The sequence below is a fragment of the Hyperolius riggenbachi genome, chromosome 2, assembly GCF_040937935.1.
Source record: "Hyperolius riggenbachi isolate aHypRig1 chromosome 2, aHypRig1.pri, whole genome shotgun sequence".
NCBI lineage: Eukaryota > Metazoa > Chordata > Amphibia > Anura > Hyperoliidae > Hyperolius > Hyperolius riggenbachi.
In genome coordinates this window covers 9,316,641-9,332,538 of record NC_090647.1, presented here as the reverse complement: position 1 = coordinate 9,332,538, position 15,898 = coordinate 9,316,641, and the positions used below count along the sequence as shown (strand labels likewise).

The 15,898-nt window shown below is 49.0% G+C and overlaps 1 protein-coding gene across 1 annotated transcript in view; it reads right to left on the bottom strand.

Annotated features, from left to right (window-relative positions):
- Nucleotides 1-8,518, bottom strand: part of LOC137545346 (uncharacterized) — a 34,149-nt gene extending 25,631 nt beyond the window's left edge. Inside the window, exons 1-3 of the mRNA XM_068266472.1 lie at nucleotides 8,371-8,518; nucleotides 7,281-7,501; nucleotides 4,208-4,503 (exon numbers count right to left, since the gene is read on the bottom strand). The gene's annotated coding sequence lies outside the window, so the exon portion shown is untranslated. The remainder of the gene's footprint in view (nucleotides 1-4,207; nucleotides 4,504-7,280; nucleotides 7,502-8,370) is intronic.
- Nucleotides 8,519-15,898: the final 7,380 nt, after the last annotated feature.

Sequence of the window (15,898 nt, the reverse complement as noted above, 5' to 3'; positions counted from 1 at the left end):
TGGGGAGGTATGGGGGACATATGGCATGTATGGCGGATGTATGGGGAGGTATGGGGGACGTATGGCATGTATGGCAGATGTATGGGGAGGTATGGCATGTATGGCAGATGTATGGGGAGGTATGGGGGACATATGGCATGTATGGCGGATGTATGGGGAGGTATGGGGGACGTATGGCATGTATGGCAGATGTATGGGGAGGTATGGCATGTATGGCAGATGTATGGGGAGGTATGGAGGACGTATGGCATGTATAGCGGATGTATGGGGAGGTATGGGGGACGTATGGCATGTATAGCGGATGTATGGGGAGGTATGGGGGGACGTATGGCATGTATAGCAGATGTATGGGGAGGTATGGAGGACGTATGGCATGTATGGCGGATGTATGGGGAGGTATGGGGGACGTATGGCATGTATAGCGGATGTATGGGGAGGTATGGGGGACGTATGGCATGTATGGCGGATGTATGGGGAGGTATGGGGGACGTATGGCATGTATGGCAGATGTATGGGGAGGTATGGCATGTATAACAGATGTATGGCAGATGTATGGGGAGGTATGGCATGTATGGCAGATGTATGGGGAGGTATGGGGGACGAATGGCATGTATGGCAGATATATGGGGAGGTATGGGGGACGAATGGCATGTATGGCGGATGTATGGGGAGGTATGGCATGTATAACAGATGTATGGGGAGGTATGGGGGACGTATGGCATGTATAGCAGATGTATGGGGAGGTATGGGGGACGTATGGCATGTATAGCAGATGTATGGGGAGGTATGGGGGACGTATGGCATGTATGGCAGATGTATGGGGAGGTATGGGGGACGAATGGCATGTATGGCAGATATATGGGGAGGTATGGGGGACGAATGGCATGTATGGCGGATGTATGGGGAGGTATGGCATGTATAACAGATGTATGGGGAGGTATGGGGGACGTATGGCATGTATAGCAGATGTATGGGGAGGTATGGGGGACGTATGGCATGTATAGCAGATGTATGGGGAGGTATGGGGGACGAATGGCATGTATGGCGGATGTATGGGGAGGTATGGCATGTATAACAGATGTATGGGGAGGTATGGGGGACGTATGGCATGTATAGCAGATGTATGGGGAGGTATGGGGGACGTATGGCATGTATAGCAGATGTATGGGGAGGTATGGGGGACGTATGGCATGTATGGCAGATGTATGGGGAGGTATGGCATGTATGGCAGATGTATGGGGAGGTATGGGGACGTATGGCATGTATGGCAGATGTATGGGGAGGTATGGGGGACGAATGGCATGTATGGCAGATATATGGGGAGGTATGGGGGACGAATGGCATGTATGGCGGATGTATGGGGACCTATGGCATGTATAGCGGATGTATGGGGAGGTATGGGGGACGTATGGCATGTATGGCGGATGTATGGGGAGGTATGGGGGACATATGGCATGTATGGCGGATGTATGGGGAGGTATGGGGGACGTATGGCATGTATGGCAGATGTATGGGGAGGTATGGCATGTATGGCAGATGTATGGGGAGGTATGGGGGACATATGGCATGTATGGCGGATGTATGGGGAGGTATGGGGGACGTATGGCATGTATGGCAGATGTATGGGGAGGTATGGCATGTATGGCAGATGTATGGGGAGGTATGGAGGACGTATGGCATGTATAGCGGATGTATGGGGAGGTATGGGGGACGTATGGCATGTATAGCGGATGTATGGGGAGGTATGGGGGGACGTATGGCATGTATAGCAGATGTATGGGGAGGTATGGAGGACGTATGGCATGTATGGCGGATGTATGGGGAGGTATGGGGGACGTATGGCATGTATAGCGGATGTATGGGGAGGTATGGGGGACGTATGGCATGTATGGCGGATGTATGGGGAGGTATGGGGGACGTATGGCATGTATGGCAGATGTATGGGGAGGTATGGCATGTATAACAGATGTATGGCAGATGTATGGGGAGGTATGGCATGTATGGCAGATGTATGGGGAGGTATGGGGGACGAATGGCATGTATGGCAGATATATGGGGAGGTATGGGGGACGAATGGCATGTATGGCGGATGTATGGGGAGGTATGGCATGTATAACAGATGTATGGGGAGGTATGGGGGACGTATGGCATGTATAGCAGATGTATGGGGAGGTATGGGGGACGTATGGCATGTATAGCAGATGTATGGGGAGGTATGGGGGACGTATGGCATGTATGGCAGATGTATGGGGAGGTATGGGGGACGAATGGCATGTATGGCAGATATATGGGGAGGTATGGGGGACGAATGGCATGTATGGCGGATGTATGGGGAGGTATGGCATGTATAACAGATGTATGGGGAGGTATGGGGGACGTATGGCATGTATAGCAGATGTATGGGGAGGTATGGGGGACGTATGGCATGTATAGCAGATGTATGGGGAGGTATGGGGGACGAATGGCATGTATGGCGGATGTATGGGGAGGTATGGCATGTATAACAGATGTATGGGGAGGTATGGGGGACGTATGGCATGTATAGCAGATGTATGGGGAGGTATGGGGGACGTATGGCATGTATAGCAGATGTATGGGGAGGTATGGGGGACGTATGGCATGTATGGCAGATGTATGGGGAGGTATGGCATGTATGGCAGATGTATGGGGAGGTATGGGGACGTATGGCATGTATGGCAGATGTATGGGGAGGTATGGGGGACGAATGGCATGTATGGCAGATATATGGGGAGGTATGGGGGACGAATGGCATGTATGGCGGATGTATGGGGACCTATGGCATGTATAGCGGATGTATGGGGAGGTATGGGGGACGTATGGCATGTATGGCGGATGTATGGGGAGGTATGGGGGACATATGGCATGTATGGCGGATGTATGGGGAGGTATGGGGGACGTATGGCATGTATGGCAGATGTATGGGGAGGTATGGCATGTATGGCAGATGTATGGGGAGGTGTGGGGGACGTATGGCATGTATGGCGGATGTTCCCCCGCCTCCTACACTGTGCCCTGAGGCTGGAGCCTCCCTCGCCTCTGCCTTGTGCCGACCCTGCTGTATAGAGGGCATTGCAGTAGTCCAGCCGTGATGTGATGGTGTGTGAGGTATGAGGTGCTTAATATTACAACATAGGTCATCTTCATGTGTGACAGCACCCCCAATCACCCCCCCCCCCAATCTCTGACTATAACACATTTTATTTCATAATGGAAATGTTTTTTGACGTATTGAATGATATATTTATATTTCCTGTGTCGGTATATTGTCTGTTTCCTCAGCTTATTCACGTGTAGTCACATGATCAGCGGCCAGCCAATCCCTGTGCACGGCTCCCATCCCTAGGAAGGGCTGGCGATTGGACGAGGGAATTCTGTAATATCCAGATCATATTTCACGTTTTCCATTTGCGTTAGAATTTTGGTAAAAGCTGCATTTTATGTCTGTGGAGGGATTTGTACAAATACCTTCTGCCGGGCTAACAAAGATAAACCACTTCTCTCCTAAAGAAATGGGTTCTTCTCCTGAAGGAGTGTGCGTGCGCGCAGTTACGGTTTCCTGAAGGGGTCGGGAATCAGGCAACAGTTTTGGGGGCTGAGACCTGTACAGACACCTCACTATACCTGAGCAATGTGTCTGTATCTATGGGGTGGGGAGCAGAGATGATGGGGCAACATACAACAGAGGGGTAAGGAGGGAGGAGCAGGGGTGGCAACATACAACAGAGGGGTAATGCAGGGGGTGGGGCAACATACAACAGAGGGGTAATGCCGGGGGTGGGGCAACATACAACAGAGGGGTAAGGAGGGGGGAGCAGGGGTGGGGCAACATACAACAGAGGGGTAAGGAGGGAGGGGGGGGAAGCAGGGGTGGGGCAACATACAACAGAGGGGTAAGGAGGGAGGGGGGGGAAGCAGGGGTGGGGCAACATACAACAGAGGGGTAAGGAGGGAGGGGAGAGAGCAGGGAGCTGGGGTGGGGCAACATACAACAGAGGGCTAAGGAAGGGCGGGGGAGCAGGGGTGGGGCAACGTACAACAGAGAGGTAAGGAGAGGGGGGGGGGCAACATACAACAGAGGGGTAAGGAGGGGGAAGATGTGCTTGAGGGTCACTTTGTTTTAAAGGTGGGGGGAGGGGATGTAGCAGAGTATGGAAGAAGCTGGACTACAAAGGTCATGTGACTTTACCTTCTGTGATGGTCTCATCAGGGACAGTTATCTCGGTCTTACTGTTGCTGCGCTTCCTCTTGGGTGGGATCATTGCCTGGTATTGGCTCCTCCTCTTGAAGGAGTAAAGGTGGCCCCTCCTCCGCGGAGCTCTGATCTCTTCGTGCTCCAGGATGCAGTGGGAGATATACTGGGCGTTGTAGCGCAGCGTGCCACACTGCAGGCAATAGCTGATGGCACAATTGTGGCACATCATGCGGTCGGTGGGGCTGTCCTCCGGCAAACAACATCTCACTGGTTTGTCTTTCGGAGCTAGCCTGAAAGAGAAGGATCACTGAGCTATAGGAGGAGTCATGTGTCCAGCTGCTCCGCCCATCAGCGCAGACAGTTTTCCCAGTGCAGGTAGACTCCCCCTACAGGCCGATTCTGTACACTGCAAGGAAGGGCAGGTTCTAGACTTTTTAGACAGCACTCGACAATTTGCTCTGCTTCATTTAATGTTCTCACATGACATACTGCAGCTCAACACACAATAGCACACTGGCTGCCTGTGAGTCTGGCTTCTCCTCCTACTCTGACTGCTCCTCCTACTCTGACTGCATGCTGTTTGTGTACACAGTACAAAAGTTGCTGCCCCTGTAATCTCTGCACCTGATGCAAATATTTCATCCTGCTTCATGAGAGAACCGGCCCTGGTGCAAGGATTAAGTCACTGCGTCCCCAGCAAAAATTATTATATGCATTTATAGGATGTTGTCATTAAAGGGGCACTACAGCGAAAAACTGTAAAATGTAAAATATGTGCAAACATATACAAATAAGAAGTACATTTTTTCTAGAGTAAAATGAGCCATAAATGACTTTTCTCCTATGTTGCTGTCACTTACAGTAGGTAGTAGAAATCTGACAGAAGTGACAGGCACTGGACTAGTCCATCTCTTTATAGGGGAATCTCGGGGATATATTTGTTTTCAAAAGCACTTAGTGAATGACAGTTGCTCTGTCCAACTGCCAAAAAACTGTGTAGCGAGCAGGGAAGCTGGCCAGCATCATTGTTTAAATCCTTTTTAGGGAATATCTTTATAAAGAATAAAACCTTGCTGAGAATCCCCTATAAAGAGATGGACTAGTCCAAAACCTGTCACTTCTGTCAGATTTCTACTACTTACTGTAAGTGACAGCAACATAGGAGAAAAGTTTATGGGCTTGATTCACAAAGCGGTGCTGTTTAGTATTTAGTATAGCGATTCGCGCGATCGCGGCACTTTGCGCGTGCTAAAGTCTGCGAACGGCACTTCACGTGCTAACTGTTTAGCACACCCGTGCTAAACAGTTAGCACCACTTTGTGAATCAAGCCCTATGGCTCATTTTACTCTGGAAAATAACACACTTCTTATTTGTATAGGTTTTCACATATTTTACATTTTTCAGTTTTTCGCTGTAGTGCCCCTTTCATAATACATACAGAAAGTTGTACTTTTTTTTTAAACAAATGACTGACTCTGAATATAGCTCCACCCCATCCCATAGTAGGCCCCACCCAATTTGTTAATCTCCACCTCTCCAGCTGTAAGATAATTGATGGTTTGCATGTAAATGTAATGCAAGCTGTACACATGTTGGAAATGGGCCAATCATAATTGGCCTGGCTGGCAGTGCATGTGATTAGCTGGCAGCGTTGCATACAATCTGCATTATATCTGCATGCAAGCCGCAGTAATTAGCATCTGTAATAGAGAATGGCAGAGCCTCACTCTAGATACACTGTCTCTAGTAATTGTATTGCTGTCTGTGTTCCTGTCCTGGCAGGAAGCAGGTCACCCCAGCAGGGGCGGAGACAGCCAGACACTGGTCAGGAGGTCCTGTCCTTCCTGTCGCCGGACCACAAGGACTGGTATGAAAGCCTTCCAGGTCCTTCAGGCAGTGACCACCCTACAGGGACACAGAGAGCAGGAATAGCCAAAGCTAAGGTCCATTTCTGCCTCAGGATTAGAGAGGGACTCTCAGACAGACTCCTCCCCATGAGGACTCTCAGACTCCTTCCCCCATGAGAACTGTCTCCTCCCCCATGAGGACTTTCAGACAGACTCCTCCCCCATGAGGACCCCAGATTCCTCCCCCATGAGGACCCCAGATTCCTTCACCCATGAGGACTCAGACAGACTCCTCCCCCCATGAGGACTCTCAGACAGATTCCTCCCCCATGAGGACCCCAGATTCCTTCACCCATGAGGACTCAGACAGACTCCTCCCCATGAGGACTCTCAGACAGACTCCTCCCCATGAGGACTCTCAGACTCCTCCCCCATGAGGACTCTCAGACTCCTTCACCCATGAGGACTCACAGAGAGACTCCTCCCCCATGAGGACTCTCAGACAGATTGCTCCCCCATGCAGACTCTCAGACAGACTCCTCCCCCATGAGGACCATTAGACAGACTCCTCCTTCATGAGGACCCTCAGACAGACTCCTTCCCATGAGGACTCTCAGACTTCTTCACCCCTGTGGACACTCAGACAGACTCCTCTCCATGAGGACTCTCAGACATACTCCTCTCCCTTGAGAACTCTCAGACAGACTCCTCCCCCATGAGGACTCTCAGACTTTTTCACTCCTGTGGACTCTCAGACAGGCTTCTCCCCCATGAGGACTCTCAGACAGATCCCTCCACCCACAAGGACTCTCAGACAGACTCCTCCCCCATGAGGACTGTCAGGCAGACTCCTCCCTCTATGAGGGCTCTCCCGATGAGGACCGTCAGGTAGACTCTGAGGTCTCTCATACAGACTACTCCCCTCATGAGGACTCTTGGACATTCATCAGGTGCCCCTGGTAAGAGGACCCTGTATGCCCGTGTGGGAGGGCCCTGCTCCTGGTGGGTGTATCTCACTGGGGACCTCCCATAAGCCAGATGTTACAGTTGTGAAGACACACATGGACTGTTTGTAGCAAGCAGCCTAAACACAGATGTGACATTCTCACACCTACCCCCCCAAGAGAGGTCATGTGACTCTAGACTCCCCCCCAAGAGAGGTCATGTGACTCTAGACTCCCCCCCACGGCAGCACTCTCACCACCTCAGAGGCGGTTACCTGGGGAGCAGATCTCTCCACCTCATTCTACTACGGGTCTTGCTGGTCTCCGCTTTCAGGCTCACACTCTCTCTCCTCTCTGGTGGAACGGCTGTAGTGAGAGGCGGGTCTGTATCGCCTGGTGCTCCGCGGGGGTTGGTCTCTGGAGGTGTGGCTTCATTGTCATCCTCCTCCAGCCTCTTCACTGCCTCAGAGTAGACACACCCCATCGTTCCTGCATGCTGAGGAGACAAACAAGATGGCTGCCCCTTCCTATCATCATCATCATCATCATCATCATCCTACCACCGCCCCGTGTGCTCAATGAGATGCTAATTATTCAAGAGTTCATGCAAATTTAAACAGCTTGGAAATGGACCAATTACATTTGATTGACCCATTTTGAAGCTGCATAAAATTATCATCATCAGCTAGTCCTTATTTGCAGCACTGCAGATTCATGGCTGGAAGCTGAATAATTGCTATCAGCAACCAGAAAGTGCCCCCTCAGGGCATTTCCCACCTCAGGTATAAAATGGCTGCCTATGACACAAGATGGCCACCCTGTCCCCTCCCACTCCATGTGACAGTCTAATGGTGTTCTCATGCATGGAAACCATCGCTATGGCAACTCACCCCAGTGCCCACTAAAGTAATATAAGAAAACTCCATGGCAACCAACCTGCTCCCGAAACCCACCTACCCTCAGTAATTGAGGCAATATATGTGAACGGTCTCCATGGCAACCAACAATTTCCTGAATCGCCAATCATTGATTTCCACACCAGCCTCTGCTGCACACACAGGCTGTCAACTGCCACTCCCATTAATGGGTGGAGCAATAAGAAAATGGGTGGGGTTTGATAAAAAAACAAAAACATAGGCAACCAGGAGAAACCAGCTATGGGGCCCATTTAAATTAAATGGCTTTAATAATGGTTGGGGGCGCCTCCCCAGCACCCCTCCCCCTCACCTCCCCAGCACCCCTCCCCCTCGCCTCCCCAGCACCCCTCCCCCTCGCCTCCCCAGCACCCCTACCCCTCGCCAGCAATCATGGACCCACCCTGATGGAAATGGCTGGTGAAAGTCCCTGCGGGTGGAGAAGGCTTACCGAGTAATCTGGGGAAATGGTGGAGAAATATCCCTGTGTGGAAACCAGGAGTCACTAGGGGGCTGTAGAGGCCTGCTGTCTGTTCTTTACTACAAGATGGCGCTAACTGCCACCGACCAACTGACGCCCCTCCCCCCCCACCTGACAGGAGAGTTACCGGACACTGAGGCCGCCGCCCACCTCTGCTTCATATTACACCAGCAGCAAGTGACATGCCTAATGGTGCCCACAGATGGTACAATTGTTCATCAGATGCGATCTTTCGACGCAGTTTGAACGATTGTAACTAACCGGAAGGCAATTATCGATTGTTCCCATTACCAGATGGATTTAAGAAGGTTTTACATTCCGATTCGATCATAGAATCCAACTTTCGGATCAATTATTTTTCCTTTTCCAATCGACCATCGAATCGTATTACATCAATTTGCCCCCAAAATGGCGCAGTTTTGGATACAAAGTAATCATAAAAAGTGTGTTAAAAGATTGAATCTGAAGGAAAAATTGTACCGTTAATGGGCATCAGATGCCACTACTGATACAATTTTACCAAAACGATCAACCTCCTGAACCAATAGCAATGATCGAGCCCACGAATTGAAAAAAGAAAAAAATAACCAATCTAATAACTCTACATAGAATCAATCTAAAAAAGGGATCGATAATGTGATCGATGATCCAATCATTGGCACCCTCAACACTATCCAATCCGATCCAGTCGATTAGAAGGTCAATTGGAATGTAAAATTGTGGGCACCTTTAGAGTGCATACACAGATCCAATTCTGACTGTACAACGATTGGCCAGTTTTACTACTTCTATGTAGCTTACCTGCATTATCGAGTAATGAGGCCCTCATACTACATGGAATTGGTAAAACTGGCCACTCATTGGCCAATCAAAATTGGATGTGTGTACGCAACTGATTGTACAACCAAGATTGTATCATTGATGGACACATTAATATTTACCTGTGTCTGGCCACTCCCCAATCCAGACATCAGAAGATTCAACTGGCTCCTCCCCTTTGGGGATCATCCTGCAGAGGGGAATCCTCCTCAGAGGCGGGAATACACTCTACTGCTTAGGATGGAGAAAGAGGGTCTAGCTCCGCCCACCGCGCCTCCAGTTATATAGACTTCGGACACGAGAGACACTTCATCTCTTTGTCAGCAAACACAGCGTTCTGATCTCTATCGCAATTTTTCTATTTTACCGCTACCTCCTCATATCACCGACATAGAATGCGCTCCACATAAACGGTCGCACGCAGCGGTCACACACCTGATCAAACGCTGTTTTCACACACCCTGTGATGCCATTCTCACCAGAAATGATGTATTGTGAGGATAATAGTAACAAGACCACAGCGTAGATGCTGAGCTCAGCCTGGTGTGTTGTGAGGATCATTAATTATTTATATAGCGCCAGCATGGTCTGTGGCGTTGTACAACAGCATACAGCGTATAACAGTACAAAACCCATAATACAGCAGTTAAAGAGAAACCGTGACCAAGAATTGAACTTCATCCCAATCAGTAGCTGATACCCCCTTTTACATGAGAAATCTATTCCTTTTCACAAACGGATCATCAGGGGGCGCTGTGTGCCTGATATTGTGGTGACATCACACTGTTGGAGCCTTCTTGCATTGTGGGAAATAGCTGTTTACAGCGGTTTCCAACTGTGAAAAAAAGCAAGCAGCATCTCCTTCCACAGACATCACCTGCCAGCAGTAAAAATGTCACCATGTGATCAATGTCAGAATGTCAGGGATTTGCAACATTTTACAATGGGCAAACACTGACTAAATCATTTATACATAATTATTGTAAAAACGAAGCACTTTTTAATTACATTATTTTCACTGGAGTTCCTCTTTAATGCAAGACAAGGGTGGATAACAACTGATGCACAGAATGGACTCCATGTTTAGGGACAGGTGGTGTATTGTGAATGGACTGCATGTTTAGGGACGGGTGGTGTATTCTGAATGGACTCCATGTTTAGGGACAGGTGGTGTATTCTGAATGGACTCCATGTTTAGGGAAGGGTGGTGTATTCTGAATGGACGGCATGTTTAGGGACGGGTGGTGTATTCTGAATGGACTCCATGTTTAGGGACAGGTGGTGTATTCTGAATGGACTCCATGTTTAGGGACAGGTGGTGTATTCTGAATGGACTCCATGTTTAGGGACAGGTGGTGTATTCTGAATAGACGGCATGTTTAGGGACAGGTGGTGTATTCTGAATGGACGGCATGTTTAGGGACGGGTGGTGTATTCTGAATGGACTCCATGTTTAGGGACAGGTGGTGTATTCTGAATGGACTCCATGTTTAGGGAAGGGTGGTGTATTCTGAATGGACGGCATGTTTAGGGACGGGTGGTGTATTCTGAATGGACTCCATGTTTAGGGACAGGTGGTGTATTCTGAATGGACGGCATGTTTAGGGACAGGTGGTGTATTCTGAATGGACTCCATGTTTAGGGACAGGTGGTGTATTCTGAATAGACGGCATGTTTAGGGACAGGTGGTGTATTCTGAATGGACGGCATGTTTAGGGACGGGTGGTGTATTCTGAATGGACGGCATGTTTAGGGACGGGTGGTGTATTCTGAATGGACAGCATGTTAAGGGACAGGTGGTGTAATCTGAATGGATTCCATGTTTAGGGATGGGTGGTGTATTCTGAACGGACGGCATGTTAAGGGACAGGTGGTGTATTCTGAATGGATTCCATGTTTAGGGATGGGTGGTGTATTCTGAACGGACGGCATGTTAAGGGACAGGTGGTGTATTCTGAATGGATTCCATGTTTAGGGATGGGTGGTGTATTCTGAACGGACGGCATGTTTAGGGACAGGTGGTGTATTCTGAACGGACGGCATGTTTAGGGACAGGTGGTGTATTCTGAATAGACAGCATGTTTAGGGACAGGTGGTGTATTCTGAATGGACGGCTTGTATAGGGACGGGTGGTGTATTCTGAATGGACTCCATGTTTAGGGACAGGTGGTGTATTCTGAATGGACTCCATGTTTAGGGAAGGGTGGTGTATTCTGAATGGACGGCATGTTTAGGGACGGGTGGTGTATTCTGAATGGACTCCATGTTTAGGGACAGGTGGTGTATTCTGAATGGACGGCATGTTTAGGGACAGGTGGTGTATTCTGAATGGACTCCATGTTTAGGGACAGGTGGTGTATTCTGAATAGACGGCATGTTTAGGGACAGGTGGTGTATTCTGAATGGACGGCATGTTTAGGGACGGGTGGTGTATTCTGAATGGACTCCATGTTTAGGGACAGGTGGTGTATTCTGAATGGACTCCATGTTTAGGGAAGGGTGGTGTATTCTGAATGGACGGCATGTTTAGGGACGGGTGGTGTATTCTGAATGGACTCCATGTTTAGGGACAGGTGGTGTATTCTGAATGGACGGCATGTTTAGGGACAGGTGGTGTATTCTGAATGGACGGCATGTTTAGGGACGGGTGGTGTATTCTGAATGGACGGCATGTTTAGGGACGGGTGGTGTATTCTGAATGGACAGCATGTTAAGGGACAGGTGGTGTATTCTGAATGGATTCCATGTTTAGGGATGGGTGGTGTATTCTGAACGGACGGCATGTTAAGGGACAGGTGGTGTATTCTGAATGGATTCCATGTTTAGGGATGGGTGGTGTATTCTGAACGGACGGCATGTTTAGGGACAGGTGGTGTATTCTGAACGGACGGCATGTTTAGGGACAGGTGGTGTATTCTGAATAGACAGCATGTTTAGGGACAGGTGGTGTATTCTGAATGGACGGCTTGTTTAGGGACGGGTGGTGTATTCTGAATGGACGACATATTTAAGGACAGGTGGTGTATTCTGAATGGAAGGCATGTTTAGGGACGGGTGGTGTATTCTGAATGGACGGCATGTTTAGGGACAGGTGGTGTATTCTGAATGGACAGCATGTTTAGGGACAGGTGGTGTATTCTGAATGGACGGCATGTTTAGGGACAGGTGGTGTATTCTGAATGGACAGCATGTTTAGGGACAGGTGGTGTATTCTGAATAGACAGCATGTTTAGGGACAGGTGGTGTATTCTGAATGGACGGCTTGTTTAGGGACGGGTGGTGTATTCTGAATGGACTCCATGTTTAGGGACGGGTAGTGTATTCTAAATGGACGGCATGTTTAGGGACAGGTGGTGTATTCTGAATGGACGGCATGTTTAGGGACGGGTGGTGTATTCTGAATGGACGGCATATTTAGGGACGGGTGGTGTATTCTGAATGGACTCCATGTTTAGGGACGGGTGGTGTATTCTGAATGGACGGCATGTTTAGGGACAGGTGGTGTATTCTGAATGGACGGCATGTTTAGGGACGGGTGGTGTATTCTGAATGGACGGCATGTTTAGGGACGTGTGGTGTATTCTGAATGGACGGCATGTTTAGGGACGGGTGGTGTATTCTGAATGGACGGCATGTTTAGGGACGGGTGGTGTATTCTGAATGGTCTTCATGTTTAGGGACAGGTGGTGTATTCTGAATGGACGGCATGTTTAGGGACAGGTGGTGTATTCTGAATGGACGGCTTGTATAGGGACGGGTGGTGTATTCTGAATGGACTCCATGTTTAGGGACAGGTGGTGTATTCTGAATGGACTCCATGTTTAGGGAAGGGTGGTGTATTCTGAATGGACGGCATGTTTAGGGACGGGTGGTGTATTCTGAATGGACTCCATGTTTAGGGACAGGTGGTGTATTCTGAATGGACGGCATGTTTAGGGACAGGTGGTGTATTCTGAATGGACTCCATGTTTAGGGACAGGTGGTGTATTCTGAATAGACGGCATGTTTAGGGACAGGTGGTGTATTCTGAATGGACGGCATGTTTAGGGACGGGTGGTGTATTCTGAATGGACTCCATGTTTAGGGACAGGTGGTGTATTCTGAATGGACTCCATGTTTAGGGAAGGGTGGTGTATTCTGAATGGACGGCATGTTTAGGGACGGGTGGTGTATTCTGAATGGACTCCATGTTTAGGGACAGGTGGTGTATTCTGAATGGACTCCATGTTTAGGGACAGGTGGTGTATTCTGAATAGACGGCATGTTTAGGGACAGGTGGTGTATTCTGAATGGACGGCATGTTTAGGGACAGGTGGTGTATTCTGAATGGACAGCATGTTTAGGGACAGGTGGTGTATTCTGAATAGACAGCATGTTTAGGGACAGGTGGTGTATTCTGAATGGACGGCTTGTTTAGGGACGGGTGGTGTATTCTGAATGGACTCCATGTTTAGGGACGGGTAGTGTATTCTAAATGGACGGCATGTTTAGGGACAGGTGGTGTATTCTGAATGGACGGCATGTTTAGGGACGGGTGGTGTATTCTGAATGGACGGCATATTTAGAGACGGGTGGTGTATTCTGAATGGACTCCATGTTTAGGGACGGGTGGTGTATTCTGAATGGACGGCATGTTTAGGGACAGGTGGTGTATTCTGAATGGACGGCATGTTTAGGGACGGGTGGTGTATTCTGAATGGACTCCATGTTTAGGGACAGGTGGTGTATTCTGAACGGACGGCATGTTTAGGGACGTGTGGTGTATTCTGAATGGACGGCATGTTTAGGGACGGGTGGTGTATTCTGAATGGACGGCATGTTTAGGGACGGGTGGTGTATTCTGAATGGTCTCCATGTTTAGGGACAGGTGGTGTATTCTGAATGGACGGCATGTTTAGGGACAGGTGGTGTATTCTGAATGGACGGCTTGTATAGGGACGGGTGGTGTATTCTGAATGGACTCCATGTTTAGGGACAGGTGGTGTATTCTGAATGGACTCCATGTTTAGGGAAGGGTGGTGTATTCTGAATGGACGGCATGTTTAGGGACGGGTGGTGTATTCTGAATGGACTCCATGTTTAGGGACAGGTGGTGTATTCTGAATGGACGGCATATTTAGAGACGGGTGGTGTATTCTGAATGGACTCCATGTTTAGGGACGGGTGGTGTATTCTGAATGGACTCCATGTTTAGGGACAGGTGGTGTATTCTGAATAGACGGCATGTTTAGGGACAGGTGGTGTATTCTGAATGGACTCCATGTTTAGGGACAGGTGGTGTATTCTGAATGGACTCCATGTTTAGGGAAGGGTGGTGTATTCTGAATGGACGGCATGTTTAGGGACGGGTGGTGTATTCTGAATGGACTCCATGTTTAGGGACAGGTGGTGTATTCTGAATGGACGGCATGTTTAGGGACAGGTGGTGTATTCTGAATGGACTCCATGTTTAGGGACAGGTGGTGTATTCTGAATAGACGGCATGTTTAGGGACAGGTGGTGTATTCTGAATGGACGGCATGTTTAGGGACGGGTGGTGTATTCTGAATGGACGGCATGTTTAGGGACGGGTGGTGTATTCTGAATGGACAGCATGTTAAGGGACAGGTGGTGTATTCTGAATGGATTCCATGTTTAGGGATGGGTGGTGTATTCTGAACGGACGGCATGTTAAGGGACAGGTGGTGTATTCTGAATGGATTCCATGTTTAGGGATGGGTGGTGTATTCTGAACGGACGGCATGTTTAGGGACAGGTGGTGTATTCTGAACGGACGGCATGTTTAGGGACAGGTGGTGTATTCTGAATAGACAGCATGTTTAGGGACAGGTGGTGTATTCTGAATGGACGGCTTGTTTAGGGACGGGTGGTGTATTCTGAATGGACGACATGTTTAAGGACAGGTGGTGTATTCTGAATGGAAGGCATGTTTAGGGACGGGTGGTGTATTCTGAATGGACGGCATGTTTAGGGACAGGTGGTGTATTCTGAATGGACAGCATGTTTAGGGACAGGTGGTGTATTCTGAATGGACGGCATGTTTAGGGACAGGTGGTGTATTCTGAATGGACAGCATGTTTAGGGACAGGTGGTGTATTCTGAATAGACAGCATGTTTAGGGACAGGTGGTGTATTCTGAATGGACGGCTTGTTTAGGGACGGGTGGTGTATTCTGAATGGACTCCATGTTTAGGGACGGGTAGTGTATTCTAAATGGACGGCATGTTTAGGGACAGGTGGTGTATTCTGAATGGACGGCATGTTTAGGGACGGGTGGTGTATTCTGAATGGACGGCATATTTAGGGACGGGTGGTGTATTCTGAATGGACTCCATGTTTAGGGACGGGTGGTGTATTCTGAATGGACGGCATGTTTAGGGACAGGTGGTGTATTCTGAATGGACGGCATGTTTAGGGACGGGTGGTGTATTCTGAATGGACTCCATGTTTAGGGACAGGTGGTGTATTCTGAACGGACGGCATGTTTAGGGACGTGTGGTGTATTCTGAATGGACGGCATGTTTAGGGACGGGTGGTGTATTCTGAATGGACGGCATGTTTAGGGACGGGTGGTGTATTCTGAATAGACAGCATGTTTAGGGACAGGTGGTGTATTCTGAATGGACGGCTTGTTTAGGGACGGGTGGTGTATTCTGAATGGACGACATGTTTAAGGACA